At 37.4% G+C, this 22,500-nt stretch overlaps 1 protein-coding gene across 9 annotated transcripts in view; it reads right to left on the reverse strand.

Moving 5' to 3' along the window:
- KIAA0040 (KIAA0040 ortholog) overlaps positions 1-22,500 on the reverse strand; it is a 42,002-nt gene that overhangs the window by 9,309 nt on the left and 10,193 nt on the right. For 7 of the 9 annotated variants that reach the window (XM_074308433.1, XM_074308430.1, XM_074308437.1 and 4 more), the window contains one exon: positions 15,247-15,425. The exons of 1 other annotated variant lie outside the window; for it this stretch is intronic. The gene's annotated coding sequence lies outside the window, so the exon portion shown is untranslated. Of the gene's footprint in view, positions 1-15,246; positions 15,426-21,775; positions 22,375-22,500 lie in introns of all 9 variants that reach the window. One more of the 9 variants, XM_074308436.1, reaches the window with a different exon arrangement.

A 22,500-nucleotide genomic window follows, 5' to 3' on the forward strand; every position in this document is an offset into this window, starting at 1 on the left:
AAATACTTCAAGACAGATAGTATTTTTCCTGCACAAGTGTTTCCTTCTCTAGGCTATCCATCCCCAATTCCACCATCTGATTCTCATATCACCTGATCTCTTCAGCACTACAGTTGCTTCTTTTTGGACACTTTCCAGATTCTCAATGTCTTTTTAAAAAGTGTACCCAGGACTCATCTGTCATCAACAAGTATTTATGAAGCACTCGCTATATGTCAGGGTAGCACTATGTGCTGGGAATAAATACAAAGAAAGGCATTTTAAACTCCATTTTACTGATGAGGAATCTGGGGCTTAGAAGAGCTTTAGTGATTAGTCTAAGTTTACCTAGATGATAATTCAAAGGTGGGATTTAAACTAGAGTTAATCTTCACTCCACGTTCAGCACTCTTGCTCTGCTCCACTCAAATAGAAAAGGGAGGCACTAGATTATGCAGAAGGATCCCCATGGGTCACTCATTTACTTGAAAAACCACATATTAACATTATCTATGTTTTATTATATTTTCATGAATTTTGTTAAATATTTCCCAATTACATATACTTAGTCTTGGTTCAGGATACAGTCTGGAGGATAGTGGCAAGTAGACTGGGTTTTGACCTTCCACACTACATCATGTTGCCTCCAATGAACAAAGGATGAATGATAAAAGTTGTAGAAACAAGGAGTAAGTGTTAACAAATCACTATTCCTGTGTCTGGAGATTTCCAGTGGAGTACTCTGGGGGATCTTTATTGTATCCATTTTTAAAAAATCAGTTACTTGGACAAAGGTTTTGCAGCATGATATATATCATAAACCATATGATATAACATACTCTGCTCCCCTTTATGTACCCTGCCAATGACACATACCTAGCAGGGACAGCTAATGCACATGATGATTGAGTTAGAACATCAAAAAATCTTGACAGACTAGAGTACTGGGTGGAATCTATGGAGAAGAAATTTTGTAGAGATAAATACCCTTACACTCAGGTATAAAAAACGCAGCTTCACAAGGATAACATAGGGACATGGCTAGACAGCAGTAGTTCTGAACAAGATTTGGGGTTTCAGTGGACCAGAAGCTCAATGAGAATCAGAAATTTAATGTAGCTGCTTACAAGAGCAGCATAAAGAGAGTATAGCTTCTAAGGAATCAGAAGCAACCATCTAACTATATTTTGCCCTTATCACTTTCTAATGCTACTTACATTTAGGACAGCTAAGGGGTGTAATAATAGACAAATCACTGACTGAGTCAGGAAGAGCTGAATTCATAATTTTGCCTCTGTATTTATTTCTAGGTGCCAGAGTTTAAGAAAGACATTGATAAGCTGAATAATGTCAGCTTAATGATAAGCTGACATTATACTTTTGGGGAAGTAGGAAGAGGAGAGTCCTTGAGTCCATATCTAATGGGTACTGACAGATGGAACGGAAGTTATTTAGCCTAAAGAAGAGAAGAATTAGTTGGGGGAGATCTGAAGATAGCTGTCTTCAAGTATTTGAAGGACTGTTAGATGGAGAATGTATTAGAATTATATTTGATCTGGAAGGACAGAGCAAGAAGCAGTAGGTAACAATTGCAGAAAGATAGGAAAAAACTTCCTAAATATTATTTTTCAAAAGTCAAGACACTATATTAAGCATTGGGAATAGAGAGAGAAGCAAAAGATAGTCAGTCCCTACTTTCAAAGAGATCATAAGGAAGAAGGAGATAGAGTAGGTCCCCCTCCCTGGAGCTCTTCAAACCAGAGACCAGATGAGCACTTGTTGGTTACATCATAGTAAGGAGTTCTTTTATGTATGTGTTGGACTAGAGGGTTGTTGAGATCTCATAAATTCTCAACTTTCAAAAATCATGATTCTGATGGAATGTTATAGCTGGAAGGAATGTTAAAGATTCTAAGTTCATTTCTTTGTCTCTTGGCTCAGTCCTATCACTTTTTAAGCCAACTTACATTTAGAGCAGTTAAGGGGGGCAATGGAAAAATCACTGAATTTGGAGTCAGAAAGTGCTGAATTCGTAATCTTGCCTCTGAGATTTACTTGCTGTATGATGCAGGGGAAGGGAATTGGTCTCTCTTAGCTCCTGTTTTCTCATCTGTAAAATGGGTATGATAATAGCATCACCATCCCAGGGTTGTAGTGAGGTTGACAAGAGATAACACATGTAAAGTACTTTGTAAATCTAGAAATGATGTAGAAATGAAATCTATTCTTCTTCTAAGGTCCTCAACTCCCTTGTAACTTTTGGCACCATAAATCACAGCCCTCCTTCTTGATGAGGCTCTTTTTCTTGGTTATATTTTATAGCATTTTCATAATTTTTCTATTTCTCTGATTATTCCTTCTCATGGCCTTGATGACCATGGCTTTTTCTTTTCTTTTCTTTTTTTTTTAAACCCCTAAATTCAAATATTTCTCTAGTCTCTGACTTGAACTGCTTTATCTTTAATATCTATATCTTCTGTTTCTTCTCTCTCTCCTTTTCTTATTCTATAAAATAGAGCTGTTTATAATGAATGGAAAGATTGTTGGGGAATGAAAAGCACATTCCTCTACCCCGCTCTTCCCTTTTCCTTCCCTGCCTCAGTCTCTCTGTCTCTCCCTCTCCCTCTCTATTTCCCTTCTACTTATTCATTCTTTCTCTGTCTTTCTTTCTGCATCCCTTTCTCCAAAAGGTTTCTAATAATGAAATAATTCTTTTTCAAAAAAGTTCAATCAATTTGTACAAAATTTTCTTTCCTTGACTACTTTAAAATTCGAAAGGAACCAAACGAGAAACAAAACCAATTTCCCAACCCTATTAACAAATCAGACAATTCCCTCTGTTTGACCCTATTTGGGAAACTTCATGACATCTGTTGGAATTAACTGGAAACATACTGGTTATGTATATATTGTCTCAAAACAATTCATTAAAAGTAAGAAAACTCAGTTAACTAAGTATTGTTTTGCTCTGCACAAAGCTTTTATCTGAATTTTTACAGAACTGATTGGCTTAGAGGTTGAAATGACCCAGTGTTTGGGTTCTCTGAAGATACAGTGTCCTTCCTCATACTTTTAAAAATTATGTAACTTCATGTTAGCTACTTCTCCTTCACTTATCTGAGTAGGAATGGAAAATCAGCCTTGAATATCTACCTTTTTGGAGAGTTCCACATCATCCTTTTCTATTTGTTGTTAATTTTTGCTTTTATATAACATTCATTTTCAAATAGAATTCTTCTCTTAACTCTTTCCTGACCTACAGAGACATTCCTTATAATAAAGATGAAAAAAATGAAGAAAAAACCAGTCTAGGGAGACCGTTATCAGTTGTGTCTGACAGTACATGAATTGTTTCACATTCATGGTCACATGATCATAGATATAGATCTGGAAGGGATCTCTGTGGCTATCAAGTCCCAACACTTACTTTACAGATAAAGAGACTGAGTCATATAGAAATTTGCCAATGATTGCACAGATAATAAATTTCAGAATCCAAGTATTTTAACTTGAGACCCGGCACTTTTTCCAGTGTATTACAGAGTCTCTGGGCTTCCATGGAACCTCTCTTCATTTTGCCTAAAATATTTATTTTCTTTCGCTCTTGTCTAAGCATCCTCTGGTTGAATTACTTCAGGTGTTCACAATGACAAAAAGGAGAATTTGTAGCACCAGCCCTGGAATCAGGAGTACCTGAGTTCAAATCTGGCCTCAGACATATGACACTTCTTAGCTAGGTGACACTGGACAAGCCACTTAACCCTAAATGCCTCAGAAAAAAAGAAGAATTTGATTTCTGTCTGGTCACTTTTCATAGGCAATGGAAAAGAGAGAATAAAGGAAAATGTGTTTTTTTAATCTTAGGGCAAAGGGACTTTCTGTGGTAATATCATTTGAAGCAATAGGTTATAAGCTTCATTACAGAAATGGACTACGTTGGTCTTTTCTATGTGCTATAAAATATCTCCAGTATTTCCATGTACCATATGGGATATTCCATAAGTAAGATCTGAAGAGTAAAGGAAATAATTGCTTTCTAGCTATCATTTCTGCCTTGATGGATTTTATTGGTCCTTTATTATTCAGCCTAAATATAAGAATGAGAGATGTTTGCAGGAAGAATTAATATGAATAAAAATGCCATGAAACACTAAATTAGGGCTAGATTTGAAATACTGAAGGCAAAGGATATAGACACACATGCAAACAGAGGCTGGTTCTTGATGAATCATGGTCACCTGAATCCCCGGCTTGTCAAAACTGGGGACCTCTGGGTTTCTACACTCTCATGCTTGTCTGTGGCTTAATTCAACTATAAAAGTGTCCCTTTTTCTCAACTTTGAATATATATGTGGTGTATATATACCTATATATATATATATATATATATATATATATATATATATATATATATATATATATATATATATATATATGCATGTGTGTGTGTGTGTGTGTGAATGTGTGTTTATGTATAAAGAACATTTCCTGGTACTAGTGCTAATAAATACTGTAGCCAAGACCACAACTGAAGCTGTTGGTCATAAAGCTCTTATTTTTTACTTTCTTAAACCTTTTTGGGGGCCAAATATTTTTAGGTGTGGCTACATTACCAAGGTGAAATTTTATTTTTGGAAAGTTTGAGCTAATTCTCTTAAGTCTTCTGTGAGTTAAGGAGATGGGAAAAATGTGCTTTTTCAGCTCTAAAAATAATTGTGAGACTCTTTCTGCTCTTGGCTAGCTTTACTAGCTGATGCTTAAAGTTTCAAATGTTATATCCTTTATGAGGAAAAGAGTACATGATTAATTTTTTTATTAGGGTAGGGATAAATAGGGGAAACCAGAAGACACTTTAAAAGAAAGAGGTAAATGGGATTCAGATTTTCCACACAGGTGTTGATTTTCCCTTTTCTTTTACTGAATTTTAAGTGTCATTGTTCTCTTTGGCTCTAGACAAAGGAACCTAGAATTCTGCAGAATTCTCCAGAGTAACCTAATGATTTCTTTCTTGTTTTTCCTTTTGGTTTCTGATAGTCGAGGCTACTTTAAAACTAATGGAGTGGCACAAGAATACAATTATGCAACTCCGAGCAATATAGATAAGGCTTTTTTTTCCCCCCCTCTCCTTACAATTCCCCCTCTTTTAGTGTTAACTTAAGCTCAGGGCAATTAAAATCCCAAAGCTACCTCAATGTAACATTAAGGTTTACAATTTAATGGCAAGATTGTTGGGGAATGAAAAGCATAGATTTCCCACACATTCTAACCCAAGCCTTTGAAATGTTCAACTTAGAATATCTGAAAGGAGCCTGGCATTTCACTGCCTGCTTCATCATAACAGAAGAGCTGAATGGGAAGTTAATGTTGCTAAAAGATGAGATTCCACTTTCCCACTGTGTGTGTGTGTTTACATTTGTATTCTTAATATTGCATGAGGATAGGTTCTTTCAGTTAAAAAAATTGGTAGACAAGACACACAAAATCAGCTCGAGTTTCAGCAGATTTTTGTGAAGCAAATGGCATTTTTACACAGTCCACTTGGGGCTTTGATTCTTGTGATTAATTCCAGAAAACTAGAACCTGTCAGAACTTGGCATTCTGTGGTGTCCAATGTATGTCTTTGTATTGAAGCTGCTCTCGGGGCATCAGAACTGACCTTAGTCTCAGGTCAAATAGGTTTGAGTAATATCAGTAGAAACTGCTGAAAGACTTGATTTGACACCCAATATTTTCATCAAAATCTTTTGGGAATGGGTATCGAAGGCTCCTATTAAATTCAATATCATATCATATATTATAGAACACTAAGTCTCTCTGATTGGGACCTCCTCAACTCTTCTACTCATCAAAGCTCAGAATCACCACCCAAACTTTTTGAAAAAGTAATTTATACTGGATGCCCCTGATTCCCCATTCTCCTCAGTCACTTGTTTCTCAGGGAACATCTGAGACCCTCCTTATAGCTTAATCCAAAAGACTTGTTTTCAATCCTCTTCTTCCTAGGTTTTTGATACTGTCGACTACTCCATCATTCTGAATCCTCATTCGTCCTTTACCTTCAGAGACACCATATTCTTCTTGTTTTCCTATTATTATTCATCTCCCTCTTTGCTCTTTATCATCTCCTAGTCTTCTTTCTAACAGGATGTGTTCTCTAAGATTCTGTCCTTGTCCTTCTTACTGTTCTATATTTTCTGGGCAATTTATTCATTGCCAAGCTATCAGCTACTGCCTCTATACAGACAACTCCCAAATCTGCATCTTTAAATACAAACCACTTCCCTAAGTTTCAAATCCATAGCCTACAGGACATCTTCTCTTGGTTGTTCCATTATCATCTCAAATTCAATACTGATAGGATGTAGTAAAGTAGAAAGAGTGGTGGATCTGGATTTGGATTGGGTTTATAACCTACAAGAAATTTACTCTTTCTGCCCCTCAGTTTTCTGATCTATTAAATGAGAAGATTGGGCAAGATGCAGGTGCCTTACAGATTTAGATCCCAGATCTCATGTTAATTGCATTTGTTAATTCTTCCCCTAATTCTGATCCTCTATATCAGTGGCAGCTGACTCTGTGTTTCCCACAAAATGGATCCACAAATGGATCTCAAGACTGTCATTAGATCTGTTGTTTTTCCACTATCCCCTATATTTTGTATACAATAAGTTATCAAGGTCATTCAATTCAGCCTCTGAAAGGTGACTCACTTCTATCTCATCTATACCCATTGACACCACTCTGGTTTTGGCCATTTCTCCTCTGCTTTCTGCTTTGATTTTCTCCGAGCTATTCCCTAAGCTTAGGGTATCATCCTTCTTTCTCTTCACTCTTTGGTTACATACCTCTCTTTTAAAAGCCAACACAAAGATATGTCCTTTATTAAACTTTCCCTTGTTACTTATTTCCTAGTTGACAGGGATTTTTGTTTTTGAAAAATGCAAGACTTAATAAGCCTTGAAACTGGATTTGAGACCAAGTTTTGATGTAAGACAAATTCAAGTTTAGTCAATAATCATCAATTAAGCACTTAGTGCTAATAAGCACTTAAGCCTTAGGGCACTGGGGTACAAATACACACAGAAAAAAAGACAATAAAATAAGGAATTTTTGATAACTGAGGAATTAGGTTTATTCTGCTAAACCCCAGAAGGCAGAAATAGGACTAATGAGTGAAAGTTACGTGGAGGTTGATTTCAGGTGGACGGACAGTCCAAAGAAATAATGAGTTTATTGTTAACAGAGTTGCTAAAACAGAGGATGGTCATATGATTTAGGCTAGATGGCCCTTAGAGATTTTGTGATTCTGTAAGTTCTATGAAGATAGAAAAGGTGTCTTCATTTTCTCTGTATCTCCTACAGTGCCATGTATTCCATACATAGAAGGCACTTTGTTGATGGTGACTTTAAGAATGGTTTTAAGATTCTACAAGGAGGAGGAGGGGATATTGCCAAGGGTAGAAACATAGTGAAGAACTGGGTAGTTGGTAGATTAACATTAAAATGCAAGACTCATTGGGGTGGGAAAAGTTAGTGGGTAATGATAAAGATGTCACCAAAAAAGAAATAAAAGAACATCAATAAGACATAAAAAATTCATCAAAAAGAATAGAAAAAGCAGCTCAGAAGGGAACACAAAACAATGCAATTTTGTTACTACCTTGTTAAATTTAATGTTCACTATATACTTTAATAAGGTGATGAACTTAAAATGCAGAAGGAGACATGCATTTTTAGACATGACCAATGTGGGAATTTGTTTTGCAGTATTATGCATGTATATATCAAGGGCTTTGTTTTCTCAGGGTTTTTTATTTGTTCAATTGGGAGACTAGATATTAATAAAAAAATTAAATAAAAAATCTATCCCAGTAGGAAAAACAAAAGCTACAAACTACAAAAGCTTAGACTTTCAAATAGAAGTATTTTTGTTTGTTTGTTGAAAATGTTAGTGACTAATAAGTTTATAAATTTTTTTTAAATAACATAAACCTGAAGAAAAAAAAAAGACAAACGGGAGCCAGCTAAGCCAGGAGACCCATTAACTGCCTTTTCTTTATAATTTTGAATGGGCTGATTAGGAGGAGCAGCCCTATCATTCATTAGTAACCCAGCAGAAATTGATTTATCACACAAGTTTTGGTAGAGTTAGGACCTGGAGGATTCAGATATGGAGTAGAAGAAGTAAGTTTTGATGGCAGAGGGAGGGAAAGACCTGGGGGGGGGGGGCTACTATTCTTGTCCATGAAGCATAAGATTAGCTCTCAAAACATAAGATTGGATGGCAAAAAATGGGACCACAGAACCAAAAGAAAGAAGCAAAATCCTCATGGTGTGAAGGGAGAGTAGTTCTGAAGGATTATCTCCACCTGCTTAATAATAACACTGCGGAAGCCTGGCCCTGTTGACTGTTAGAGTAGCCTGAATGTCCGTGAAAATTTCCCTCACTTTAGGGATTCCCTTTCTTTTCTCTCTATGTCCTCCATCTGCAAAACACCAGGGTTTATCCCCTGCATGTTGCTGAAGCAAGACAGCCTGGTTAGAGGTCCAATCATCTGGATCCTGTCTGTGTCCCAGTGACCTCAGTCACTTTTCCAGGGGTTGACCAAGCATGTCTGTCCTGCTGAGCAAGTTCTGAAAAGCACATTCCATCCATTGTTAGGACGTAGTGGGGCCAGGCCATAGGCTAGTTAGAGTGTGAGGAATATAGGATTTACATTATCCCCTCAGTGACCTAGAAGTGGATTGTTGACAGCATGTAGATATCTGCCTTAGGTTATTTTCTAAATTACAAAAAAGAAAAAAGTGATTCTAATAATGAGCTGTCCTTCTTACATAAAAGGGACATTCCTGAGCTACCAACTATAGAACCTTCAGTTTAATATTAATATGGCAATGGGGTAGGAGAGACATAGGAATAAAATAAAATGAGAACTTTGACTCCTCCATTAAAATATTAGTTCCTTCAAGACAGGGGTAGTTTTGTTTTTCCTTTGCATTTCCACTGGCTAGCACAGAGTAACTACTTAATAAATGCTGTTTTGCATGACTGGACACTGTATTTCTCTTCTAGACCATGAGTCCTCTGAAGACAAAGAACCAAGTTTTATGTAAATTTTATATGTTCTTGAGCAAATAGGGAGATGTTCTCTTTCTTAGGGAAGGTACTTAGTAAAAGTTTCCTAAATTGAAATTGGAATGACTCAGGTAAAAATGAACTTAGAATACATTAAAGGGACAAGAGAGCCTGCCTAAATAAAAAGTGGGTGGTAGAGAAATTCTGTCCCTCCTTTTATGCTTACCTGAGATCATAGGATCTTTTAAGACACTTTTAAAGAGAGACTTAATCCCATGGATTCAATGGTCATCTCTATCCTGATAATTCTCAAATCTACTTATTTAGCTCTAACCTCTCTGCTGACCTCTGGTTTGCATCTCCAACTGCCTATTGGACCTCTTGAAGTAGATGTGCCATAGACATCTTAAACTCAACATGTTCCATATGAACTCACCTTCTTTTCCAAAGCTTCCTTTCCTTCTAACTTCCCTTTTACTGTCAAGGGTACCACTTATCTATTCAGTCACCAAGACTTCCAACCCAGGTGCCATCCTTGACTCTTAACTCTTTCTCATTGCTTCCTCTCTACATTTAGACTGTGTCCAAGTCCTGCAACATCTCTGAAATATTCCCCTTTCTCTTCTCTGGTACTGTCACCACATATGGACAAGCCTTCCCTAGTCACCTCACATCTGGACTATTGCAGAAGCCTGCCTCCTTTCAAGTCTCCTTATCTCAGGCCATCTTCCACTCAGCAGCTAAACTTACTTCATAAATAGCAGGTCTGAACATATTCCCTCTCCAGATACTTAGTAAACTCCAGTGGTTGTCTATCACCTCTAGGATGAAATGCAAAATCTTCTGCTTGGAATTCAAAGCCATAAATTGCCTCCCATCCCCAACCTTTCACAGACTTCATGATCCATGGCACTGGCCTATTTGCTCTTCTTCACATTAGATACGCCCTTACTCTGGATTTTTATTGGAGTACGCCATTCTTAAAATATTCCCTTTCTTTATTTCCACTTCCTGATTTTCTCAGGTTCCAGCTAAAGTCCCACCTCCTACAGGAAACCATTGCTGATCTGCCTTAATACTAGTGCTTTCCCCTCTTTTTATCATTTCCAATTTCTCCTGTATATGACTTGTCTATACATAATATTTTTTTATATTGTCTCCCCATTGGACTATGGAGCTTTTCAAGAGCTGGACTGACTTTTGCCTTTTTTTGTATTCCTGATACTTTGTACAGTGTCTGGCACTTAATAAATGTTTATTGATTGACTGAGTAATTTCCTTCATCATAGAAATGTTGAAAGAGGACTGAATCAAAAAAAAAAAAAAAAAAAAAAAAAAAAAAGAAAGAGGACTGAATCTGGAATCCGAGTATCTGAGCTCTAATCCCATCTCTATTGCTTACTGCCTTCATGGCCTCGGGGACCTCAGGACCTCAGTTTCCTCCTCCTCAAATAATAGGGTTGGACTAGATAGCCTCTAGATCTTTATCTCTAGCTTTTCAAAGCACTGTATACTCATAGATACTGTATATACTGATACTCAATTTGAATCCTTTTCTTGAGGTGTGTATTTGTGTAAGAAATGCTCTATTTTATAGAACTTTCACACACATGATCTCATTTGATAAAGTACTAAGATGGTTATATAAGGGAGATCAGATCTGTATTGATCAGCACTGCATTTGTGAGTGACCCTTAGGTAAACTGCATGATCCTTCTGTCTATTAATTTATAAAATGAGGAAGCTGGACCAGGTGATCTTTATGGTTTCTCCTGGACAGAAAATATTATGACTATTTCAATTGCCATTTTCCAGAAGAAAAAAATGGAAAAGCAGAGTGATTTAACTAACTCATTCCCAGTCATTCAGCTAACTACTGCCAGAGCCACTTCTAGAAATTGGGTGTCCCATTTTCTAGACTGGTGTTCTATCCATTATGCTTTCTCTTAAGATGATTTCTCCCTTTGTGCATGCGCTAATTCAGTACTGATAGAAGATATGGAAATTGTCAAACACAGAGGGGCAGAGTATGTGGGTCAGGGTAAGGAGGAGAGAATGCAGGAGAAATTTCAAACAAAATCCTTGACTTAATGATATTTAATAAATCCTCCAGTAGCACATGATCACAATAGTTGGATTCTTTTTTTTTTTTTTTTTTTTTTGATGGTCATTTGGACTAAGGGTAGCCTTGTTTCGATTGGTCTCATGGACAGCATAGGAGCAATAGATGGGTAGGAGTTTTATAGAGTCAGACTTCAGCTGGATATAAAGAAAAACTTCCTGACAATTAGTCAAAGGTGAAGTGGGCTGCCACAGAAGAATTGGATCCACCATCATTGCAAGTCTTTAAGAAGAGACTGGCTGACTAGTTGTGGAAAAGGTTAATGTTATATGAGAGATTCTTGCTCAGGTCCTGGTTAGAATCAGTGACCTCAAAGGTGCTTCCCACCTGTTCAATTCTGTCTATCCAGAGTAAATATGGATGATTATCTCCCTGGGTGAAAACTTAAAAGAATATTATCACCTTACATTTGTCATCACGATGTAAAATCCTGACTGACCATGAGAAGAAATACGCCTAAAACTTTAGCTATACCATTTCAGCTGGTGATTTTCTCTCACCAAGCAACTCCAAGACTGAGTATAACATTTATGGTGTGATACCTGGTGTCTCCCTAGCCGACTGGCATTGCCAGAAAATGTCATTAAAGAAACGTCTCTTTCTTTATAAAGTAGAAGACTTTTCCATTAAGAAGACAACTTTCCCCTTCTCCACTTTCACAAGCTTGGGTCACCTGCACAGTCGATACTAAAAGCATAAGGACTGGGAGTCTTATTGTTTTATAGGAAGTTCAAATAGGCATGACTGGCTAGAGAAGGAGAAGCTGACCTAGAATGGTCTTTTAATCCCATGGCTTCCAATCTCACACTGTTACTAAGCAGACCAGATTTACAGTTGTCTTAGCAACATTTAAACAAATTACACAACCTCATCCCTCAGCCTTCCTTTTCCCAGAGTACAGCTGTTCTAATCTCTGCTGCATTCCAATGAAGAGCCCTTTACAATGCTAGGAATTCACTTGAGTCTGTGGTTTGGATGAAGGCAGTTTAAGTGAAAATTTGATCTCCAGTCCCTCCCTTTTTCCCTTTCTCACCTCTTACCAAACGAAACTATTGCAGCATGATTTGGGTGATAGGGCATTGACCATGAAGGCAACATTTCCAGACTACAGAACTGATTTAATGCTATAATAGGGCCCAGAGATACTGGAGGATGTCTCCAATATGGTGCACCTGATGCTGGTTTTTGCAGCTCCAATAGAACTTTCTACAAGATATGTCCTCCTTTTTCACCTGGTTGCACTACTTTGAGACTTCTCTGACTGACTGACTTTTCCATCTTGCTCTAGGAAGCTCATCATAGGGAGAACTTCATCATCCTGGAATCTCATCAGCCTTGGTATTCTATTTCATCATTTGCTTGGAAGGTGGGGTCATGAACTCCAAATTTCCATTTAAGAAGATCTTCCTTCAAGGAGGGAAATCTCTCTTTCATTTCTCACCTGGCTCTAATGCTTTGGGACTTCTCTGACTGGTTTCTTCACCTTGGGCACTGAGTCCACAACTTCTCTTCTTCCTTCTTCTCCTTTCCCCCAACCCCTTCATCTTTCTTTTATGTATTGCATTCCTCCATTAGATTGTGGCCATGGGCTTTCTATTAGTATCTCCTATGCTTAGCACAGTGCCTGACAGCTAGTAGGTTCTTAATAAATGTTATTGATTGACTCTCAATGAAGAGGGAATGAGCCATGATCCTTGGAATAGATGGTCAAGAAAATCATAAGTGAATTGGTCTGTTAAGATTTGGTTTTTCATTGTGATCCATCCATAGGGTTAATACTTCTATTTTATAGCAGTTTTATAAGCTACTAGGATTCAGAAGCTGGAGGCCAATTATGGTATTTCAAGTATACAAATATATGCAAGCAAGTCTACCTGCCTTACTTCTACAAAGAAATGGTTGTAGTTACAGGAGCTATGGGAAGGTAATATGAAGTAGTGGGGGAAAAGCTAGCTTTGGAGTCAGAGGATTTGAGTTAATAACCTCCTTTTGCTACTTACTACCTATGTGACTTGGGGAGTGAAAAAAAGAAGGGAAGAAGGGAAGATAGGAGGACAGAGGGGAAGAAGGAAAGAAGAAAAAAGAAAAGAAGGAAGGGAAAAAGGAAGGAAAAAGGAAGAAAAGAAGAAAAGAAGGGAAGGAGGAAGGAAGAAAAGGACAAAGATACGAAGGAACAAAGGAAGAAAGGAGGAAGGAGGGAGAAAGCATCTACTATGTGGATTAGGGGACTATCACAGGTCAATTGGAAGGGTCAGATAGGTTAGAAAACTTTGGTAGACAGGAGCCAGAGCCTGAGAGGTCAGGATATTGGCAGCAGCAGCAAGCAGGAAGAAAGCAAACTGTTTGGTTTTTGTTCTCTTTTGAACTCTGTGTGGGTGGGGAAGGAAAGGCTGAGGTCTGCAGGTGTGAGCTTGAAACTAGAGTCCCAGAGGCATATTTTGGTATTGATTGTGTCAGATTCAGAGTAGGTGCTCAACTTCTCAGAAGGCCTTTTTTTTTTTTTTTAAATTTATATATATATTTCTTACAAATTTCTTGGTTCCTTTTGCCCAATGGGATGTAAATAAATGATTGATTCAGAACATACAATGCATAGAAGACTTAGGTAAAAAATTCAAAGCCATTAAGATTTCAATGCTTTCTTTTAACCAATCAAACTCCATTATGTCTTGCACCTGCCTCAAATACTGTACAACCATAAGCTGAGACCTCTAGGCTTCTATTTTGGGATGAACTAGGACAAATTCTCCTTTAAGGCCCATACCAATGCTAAAATTCTATGAGGGTCTGAGTCTGACCATGTGAAAGTCATCCAAGATTCCAACAATATTAATTGATACTTTTTAGTAATGCATCAAGGTTTGCAAATATATGTATGCAGGGTGTCCCCAAAATCTTATAAAGTTTTAAGTGTTAGAAGGTTAAAAACCACACTAAGATTTTTGGGTCACTATTATATGCTATTTTATTTAAGCCTCTCAATAGTGAGGCAACAACTGTAAGTATTATGAGTCCCATTTTATAGATAAAGAAACTGTGGTTTCATGGTCCTCCATTAAATGCTGGAGGCAGGATTTGAACCTGATCTTTCTTATTCCAGGCTTAACACTTAAACTGTTTCTTTTTCTTTTCCCCTTTCATATTCTGGGAGGAGTCATGGAGGTAAAGAGAATAAAAATAACCATTTCATTTTGTTGCCCTTCCTTTTTTATACTTTTTCCCACCTCAAGTCCTCATCATTAATGAAACTTTCTTACTAGAGATAAGATGTGTATACACACATGTGTAAGGTGATTTGCAAACATATTCTAATATAAATGCTAGCTTAATTATTATCATACTGGGAAAGCCTATGGCTTCTTGACAATTGAAGTTAAGTTTTAAGGAAAGTGCAGAAGGTCAGTCTATTGAGAATCACATGGTTATTAACTGGAAATTAAATTTGGTTTGATAGTTTTCACATGTCTTCTGGAAGGATGATATTTCCTCTTTCCCCCCTCTCTCTTGGAATTGGGATTTTTAAGTTCCAGAAATCCTGTTCCTTGAAAATATTTGTCAGGTCCATCTGACCTCGTTGTCATATCATGGCTCACTGACACATGCAGAATGATTCAATGTCTCCTTCTGCCAGCTCTCAGACAGCTTTGGAGAGAAGGATAGTGTCTGCTGCCTTTTTCTGACTTAGTTCTGGAAAATGAGAAATTCTCTCCACTTATTGTTTAGGGCCATCCATTCCAATAATTCTTTGAAAAGGTCTTTTTCACCTTTTCAAGGCAGGGAATACAAACATTCTTGTACCCATTTTGCAGGAAGATCCTTCTCTAGGCTTGGAAAGATTGATGGTTCCTATAGTGATCCTTTAGTTAGCAATACAGTTGGAAATCAGCTAGCCTTCAAGCATCCAGAACCCAGGCTCTTTGTTGCTTTATTTATTCCTACCCCACCCCCCATTAATTAGCTGCAGCCCTAGGTAATATCCCAATGTTCCAGAGGGCTGGATTGGAATTTCTGGCTAGAAAAGAAAACAGGTTCTGGGGATTGCAATCTAGCTGTTTATGAAGAAGCTCACCTTTCACTCCATAGTTTTCATTTTGAAATGGGTGGGTCACGAATGAAACTGGACATTTTAATCTAAGCCACCCAGACTCCTCCGATGACTTCTATTTCTCAGAGGTCCAGCAGCCAGATAGCAGAGAGGACTCTGGGTCAGGATAAGGAGGGGTGGAGGCAGCCAGGGAAGAAAAAAACCTGAAGGGAAGATTGATGGATGCATTAGGTCACAAAGTCAGGAATCAGGGGGGCTGCATTCTCTTCCCTGGCTTGTCCACTTCTTTGATAATTTTGAATAGCCTGACAATATCTAGCATTGAAAAGACCTGAAGGTTTTGGATCATCTCTTAAACCCCATGATATCTGCTAGTTGTTTGATCTTGGGCTTCAAACACTTATCAGCTTCGTGACTCTGGATATATCACCTAATGTAGGTTTGCCACAATTTCCTTAAATTCCTGTAAAATGGGGATAATAATAGCACCTACCTCCCAAAGTTGCTATGAAAATCAAATGAAATAATATTTGTTAAGTGCTTAGCATAGGGCCTGGCAGATAACAGTCACTATATAAGTAAATGCTATTATTGTATTATAATTACAACTATGTTATATAATCTCTTTGAGCCTTAGTTTTTTCTCCCTGTGAAATGGGGATAATAATACTTTTGGTCTATTGGATAGGATTATTTTAAGAAAAGTGCCTTATAAAACTTAGTGTTATATAACTGTGAATTACTATTGTTATCAATCTGTGTTTGCAAGTTGGGAGAGGGACGAGGATCATATCATCATCATCATCATCATCATCATTAGTATTTACATAACATTTTAAGGTTTCCAAGCCCTTTATCTATGTTATTGCATTTAGAATTCACAGCCATTCTAGAAGGTTGATACTACTATTATTATTACCATTTTTTAGATGAGAAATATGAGGCAAATTTGCCCAGGGTCACAGAGCTAGTAAGTTTCTGAAGCAGCACTAGAATTCATCTCTTCCAGACTCCAATTCTAGCACCATATCCATTGATTTATTATCCATCTCTGTAGCCATCACAATATCTTGTATAATAGCAAGAGTAAAATAACTCATTTATGTAAGGATAAGTGCTTTATAGTGCTATTAATGTGCGACTTGGTGGATAAAGAGCTGAATTTGCAGATGAGACTTATATTCAAATCCTGTCCAACCACAGGACCCTTAACCACCTTGTGGCCTAGGCAAGTGGAGAAGATTACAAGTACCCAAGAAAGTGCAGAACAATATTATAAACAGTCTATTCCTCTGGAGGTTTCCAGTGCTAATGAAATCATAGGTCTGTTCTGGCCTATTTTTTTAATGGCAAATATTTATTGACTACTCACTTATAAAGGTCATTTTTATTCATCAAACTAAAGAAACTAAAACTCAGTTAACCTCAAACATAATATTTATGCATAGTACAACAATCCTCTTAAAAAATGCAGGGCCCTTTTGACTTGACGCCCTATATACATGGCTATGATGAACAGGGCTAATTATTGTCCTTCATTCAGTTAATGTCAAACCATAAAGAAATTCCTTCAGCCCCGGTTGATTCTCTCTTCCCACTACCAAAAACTCATCTTTTTCTCTTCCTCTCTTAAGATGTCTGTTCTTTTCCATCCAGAAAGAGTGAAGAGTATTAAAGTGTCTTCAGCAATGTAAAGAATTATTATTATTTTTCCTTTACCTCCCTCTTGTTCCTCCTCTACCTCACAAATGTATAGTGTCTTATTGTTTTGCACAGTAGATAAGATATTGGATTTGGAGATGGATAATCAAGGTTTCAGTCTCAGTTCTTGGATATTTATATCATCATCAATCATTGTCAATATCAGAATTTATATAGCTTTGAAGTTTAAGAGTCCAGAGTCAGGATAATCTGAGTTCAAATCTGGCCTTGGATACAAAATAGCTGTGTGATCCTATTTGCTTCGGTTCCTTATCTGTAAAATGAGCTGGAGAAGGAAATAACCACTTCACTATCTTTGCCAAGAAAACACCAAACGGGTTCATGACTGAAATGACTGGATGAGGTATACACTATACTTCTGACTTGTATTCTCCAGAACTTAATAAGATATAGTTTCCTTAATAAATACTTGTTTATTTATTTTCTTGATCAAACTCCTATGCCCATTTTATAGAGGAGAAAACTAAGACTCAAGGTATAGTAAGTGACTGGACACACATCTAGTAAGGTGTCAGAGAAGGAATGCCAGGTCAAGTCTCTTGTATATAGATTCTATGCTTTTTTCCATGCATCAGGTGCCTCCCTAAATATATCTGATTTGAGACTTGAATTAGGTCTAAGCTGGATGTGCTGGAAGTTCCCAAAGCTCAAGTGTGTTTACTGAAGTAACCCTGAGAGATTATCAAAAGTAAAGGACAAGTCTCCCAAATTTTCTTTCAATTGTGTATTGATTAGTTATTATTCTTCCTCTCCTTTTGCTTCCTGACTCTGTGAAGCAACTTGTTCAATCGTGGAAGCATCAGTTTGACTGGGACTATGCAGAGTCCCTGTTGTCCTTTGGGAGTTGCCCATTGAGAAAGGAATCTCCTGTTTGCATGTGGTTCATTTTGGAGATCAGCTATTCTTTCAGCTTACTCCCACACTGGTGTTGTATTTTAATAGACCAACATGATATAGCTGGGAAAGAAATGAAAAATGAAGCGGGACTGTAGTCTAGGGACTGTCCTTCAAAGAATGTCCCTTATATGTTTCTTCCTTTGCCCAAAATGGTGGGGGGAAATCTATTTTTCACAATCTATCGCTCTCATGGTGCCTTGGAGGAACATGATGAGTTTCTATTATTAACCTGATGCCTTTTGGGTTGTTTCAGGAAAGTTATGTATCAATATTGATGGGTCTTCTGACAGTTTCCCTGGTCTGTAACACACATTGAGCCCTCTCTCGGGTGTATGTATGCGTGTTTAACAAGGAGTTTTCATGACAGAAATGAAAAAGTAGCAAAAAATCTTCACCCAATTACACTACCTTCTTTTTCTTAGGGCTTCATGGGAACCCCATTTAAGGGTCAGGGTTAAGGAAAGAGATTTGGTGATTATATTACATGTATCCCAGCAGAGATTTTCTTGAGCATCGCTCATGGTTTAGATAATAGCCTCATAGAACTTGAGAGTTGTGAGGATCCCAAGGGATTAACCAATTCAGCTACACATTTTTTTTTTTTTTCAGAGTAAGAAACTGAGTCGTAGAGGGGGAAATGGATTAACCAGGAACAGAACTGACTTCTGAATCTTTTGTTCAATACTCTTTTCACTAGGCTGACCTCTTCAACATATTAGAAATTTATATTGAGCATCTTTTCATTTGTTTTATATGTAAGAATAAGTTGGCCAAAAGTCCGTCACTAGGCTAAAAATGTTCACTGAATTAAAAAGAAAAAAAAGTTCTTGCTTCCTTTCTGGGCAGATGTCACAGGTTTGCCTCACACTGGAAGTCACTGATATGTGACCAGAAGGGGATTTGGATGTTGGGAAACTCCAGCCTGACTCAAAAGAATCCATATGCTGCGCTTCTGAGTTTGCATTAGGGAAACTTTTACTTGTGCTATAAAGGATGGTAGGGGTCAGGAGACAGATTGAAACCTTGAATGAGGAGTCTCCAAAGTCACTGAATGTCTAAAGCCTGTGTTAGCTTCTTTTGGGTGTGATTGTTTTATTGAAAAGATAAGAGAAGAATTAATGAAAAATAGTCATTGGACAGGAGAGGAAGGGCTCCTCGGTTCAATTCTTTCCAATAAGCATTTATTAATTGCTACTATATACAAGGCACTGTGCTAGGCACCAGATGACAAAGACAAAACAGAATCTTTTTTCAAGGAATTTACTTCTACTAGAATGGGAGGGTATAAAGATGCACTCCTATTCTTAGTGATTTAAAATAAATATTAAATCATTATAGATCCATACTAATGGATTAAAGATGCTGCTTTCTCTAAGAAGGTCTCAGGGGCAGTACTATTTTTCATCTCAATGCTCAACATATTATCCTTACCCTAATAGGCACTTAATAAATATTTTTAATTGAACTGAATTTAATAATCTTATTGATTTCAGGTTAATTCATAAGCTAGCAACTCCCTCTGAAGAGTTAACCCTTCAAGATCTGGGTAATACTTAAGTAAGATGAGTTTTATTATTTCAATAAAGTCAGGATTCTCCACCTGGGGCACTATTAACCAATGACATAGTTTTATTGAGTAAGGGATAGAAGTCTTGGTGTGTTTTATTAGTTTACTCAAGTACTTATTGATTTCTGACATCAAAGTGTGTGCTTCATAATGTCTAGGCCTTTGTGAGGTTCCTCTTCAGCTGAGACCTACTTTTAGTGTTTCGGGTAACAGCTTCATAAGTTTAAGAATTCTTAATCTTTTTGTGTGTGATGGACCCTTTGGGAGTCTGGTGAAACCTTCTCAGAACACTGTTTTTAAATGTACTAAAATAAAACATCAGGTGGAAAAGAAAACTAATTATATTGAAATATATATTTGGTTCTATTATTATTCCTATTTACAGTTGAAGAAACAAGAGGCAAACAGGTTTTTTGGGGGGCTACCAAATATATATAAAACAGATATGAGTTAATTAACTTTGGGAGCAGGTAATATAGTAATAGTACAGTGGGTAGAACATTGGGCCTGTAGTCACAAAGACCTAAGTTCAAATCCTACCTCAGAGACTACTAGTTGTGTGACCCTGGACAAGTGACTTAACCCTGTTTGCCTCAATTGCCTACATCCATAAAATGACCTGGAGAAGTAAATGACAAACTTCTCCAGTATATTCACCAAGAAAACCCCAAATGGGATCATGAATTGTCAAACATGACTAAAATGATTGATCAGCATTAGAAACTGGGGACAGGTGGGTGGAGAAGACCAGCAATGTCCTTGTACCAAATAAGTCTAAAAGGCAGCAAGGTAAGAGGCTATTCCAGGCATGCAGAAGATAGATGGATTGTCATGTGGGAAGAAGAATAAGGAAGTCTATTTAGGTGCACTAAAGCACACGGTAGGGAAAAATATGCATTAAGACTAGAAAGACAGAATGGGTAGAAGTTTGTAAAATACTTTCAATGTCAGAGGAGTTTATTTCCAATTTTAGAGAGAATAGAGGAAACTTACTGACTTACTTAGGGGATGATGTAGTCAGAACTAACCTCTAGGCAAATTATTTTGGCAGCTGTTAGGAAGAGTGGTTGGAATTAGAAAAGATAAACTACGAAGACAAATTTAGAGGTCATTGAGGTGAGGATGGTAGTTGTGTGGGCAAAGAGAAGGGAACATATATGAGAGAGATATTGTGAGGAAAAAGCAAGATGTATCACTGATTGGAGATGGACATAGATCAAGAATCTTTTAAGTCACCAAAAACATTTAGAGAATGTTATCACATCCTCCTAAAATCTAATAAAAATTTTTATAGACTTTTGTCATATGAAATAAACCTTCTAAATTTACCCAGAGGTATTCACTTGCTGAAGATCAGCAATTTATCTTCGTGAGGCTAATTAACTTTCTTGAATTTAGTCTTTGAGAGGAAAGCCCAAAAAGTCTCCTTATTTTAATTCTATAAGTTAAATGCTTTAGAGCTGACATATCAATTTATTTTGTTATTAATGTGGGTAAGAGAGCTTTTTCTAACTTAAATTTGAGATCTATAGGTTCAAAATTTTTTGGGGGAAGAAATTATCAATTAGGTTTAACAAGAGCCTCCTTTATTGATCAGATTTTTATTGCTTTCCTAATAAAAGGCTGATTGTAGAGGCTGCAAGACTTACTCATTGAATTAATTTGTATTGTTGTTTAGTTGTTTTTATTCATGTCCAGCTCTTTGAGACCCTCTTTTTTTTTTTTTTTTTTTTTTTTTTTTTTTGGCAAAGGTACTGGAGTATTTTGCCATTTCCTTCTCCGGCTCATTTTACAGATGAGGAAACTGAGGCTATTTATGTGACTAGCCTAGAGTCACATATCTAGTAAGTATTTGGGGCCAGATTTGAACTTCCTGACTCTTGCCTTGGCACCCTATCCACTGTGCCACCTAGTTTGCCCTTTAAGTCATGTTAATTATATTGAAGGAGGCTATTGTTGCAAGGAAGATGGAATACTAAGTAAATTCATATTGTGTGCGTGTGTGACCTACAGACAATTTATTAAAAAAGACATAGTTAAAAGATTTCATGAAAGTATTAATTGAACAATCTAAGGCCCATCCTGTCTTCCATCCCTTCAAAAAAATAGTTAACCTTTCCAATGTTCACATAATTGTGCTAAGTTTATCCAGGTGAATAAAAAGCAGCAACTTTGGAGAGGGAGATAATGCTTCTAAGAGTCTAGGGTGCACTTCTCTTCTCCTCCCTTGACCCCTTTTATTCAATAAAATAATAGCCACAGTACTAGGATCCAGTTTTCTGCCAATTTACACTGGAAAATTAGGCCAAGTATCTGTCTCTGTTTCAGTTTCTCTATCTGTAAAACAAGAGGCTTATTTGCACTAACCACTGTATTCACCATGGTCTTTACAGACTGTGACTCCATTTCACATGATGCTCTGTGGCTTGTGCTATGCAGATAGGTCCTGGTTCCATTCATTGGGACCCATGTCCACCAATGAGGGTTTGAGGGGAAGGAGTAAAGGAAACAGAGGATGTTCTCCCAAGTTCAGAGAAGTTTGGAAACTGTGTCCAGTGTGTCTCTTGGTGGTGTGGGAAAAAGAAAACTCCTGCTTTTTCTGTCCCATCTTTTGGCTATGGTCCTGTTTCAGCAGGTCTATTAGTTCTAGGGCAAAAGCTGTTTTATCCACAGCGCCTTCAGGATATCTAAGCCAGTGGCGTTTTGCGGAGGCCCTCAGAACACGAATTCCAAAGCAAACAAAATCTCCATCCGTTTCCTTGAGAGCTGGGAGGGTGGAGCAGGGTGAGGTGGGGGAAAGCACCTATTGTGGCTTGTAGCAAGGCAAATTCTGCATCCTCTTCTCCTAAGTAATTCACCTGCGCCTTCCCCACAGAAGTTTAGAATGTCAACTCTGACAGGGACCTTGGCGATCTAGTGCCCACCTTCTATAATCTTGCTTCGCAACCCAGTATGGGGGATGGTAACTGAATGTGGGAGAGACGAAATTATGATGTATTATCACTAAATGTTTGCTTTTATACCTATTTTATATACTTAGCGAGGGGTCCCCTGAAATTTTATCGGGGGGAAAAGGGGTGGCGAGCGGAAAA

The sequence above is a fragment of the Sminthopsis crassicaudata genome, chromosome 4 (genome assembly GCF_048593235.1).
Source record: "Sminthopsis crassicaudata isolate SCR6 chromosome 4, ASM4859323v1, whole genome shotgun sequence".
Classification (NCBI taxonomy): Eukaryota; Metazoa; Chordata; class Mammalia; order Dasyuromorphia; family Dasyuridae; genus Sminthopsis; species Sminthopsis crassicaudata.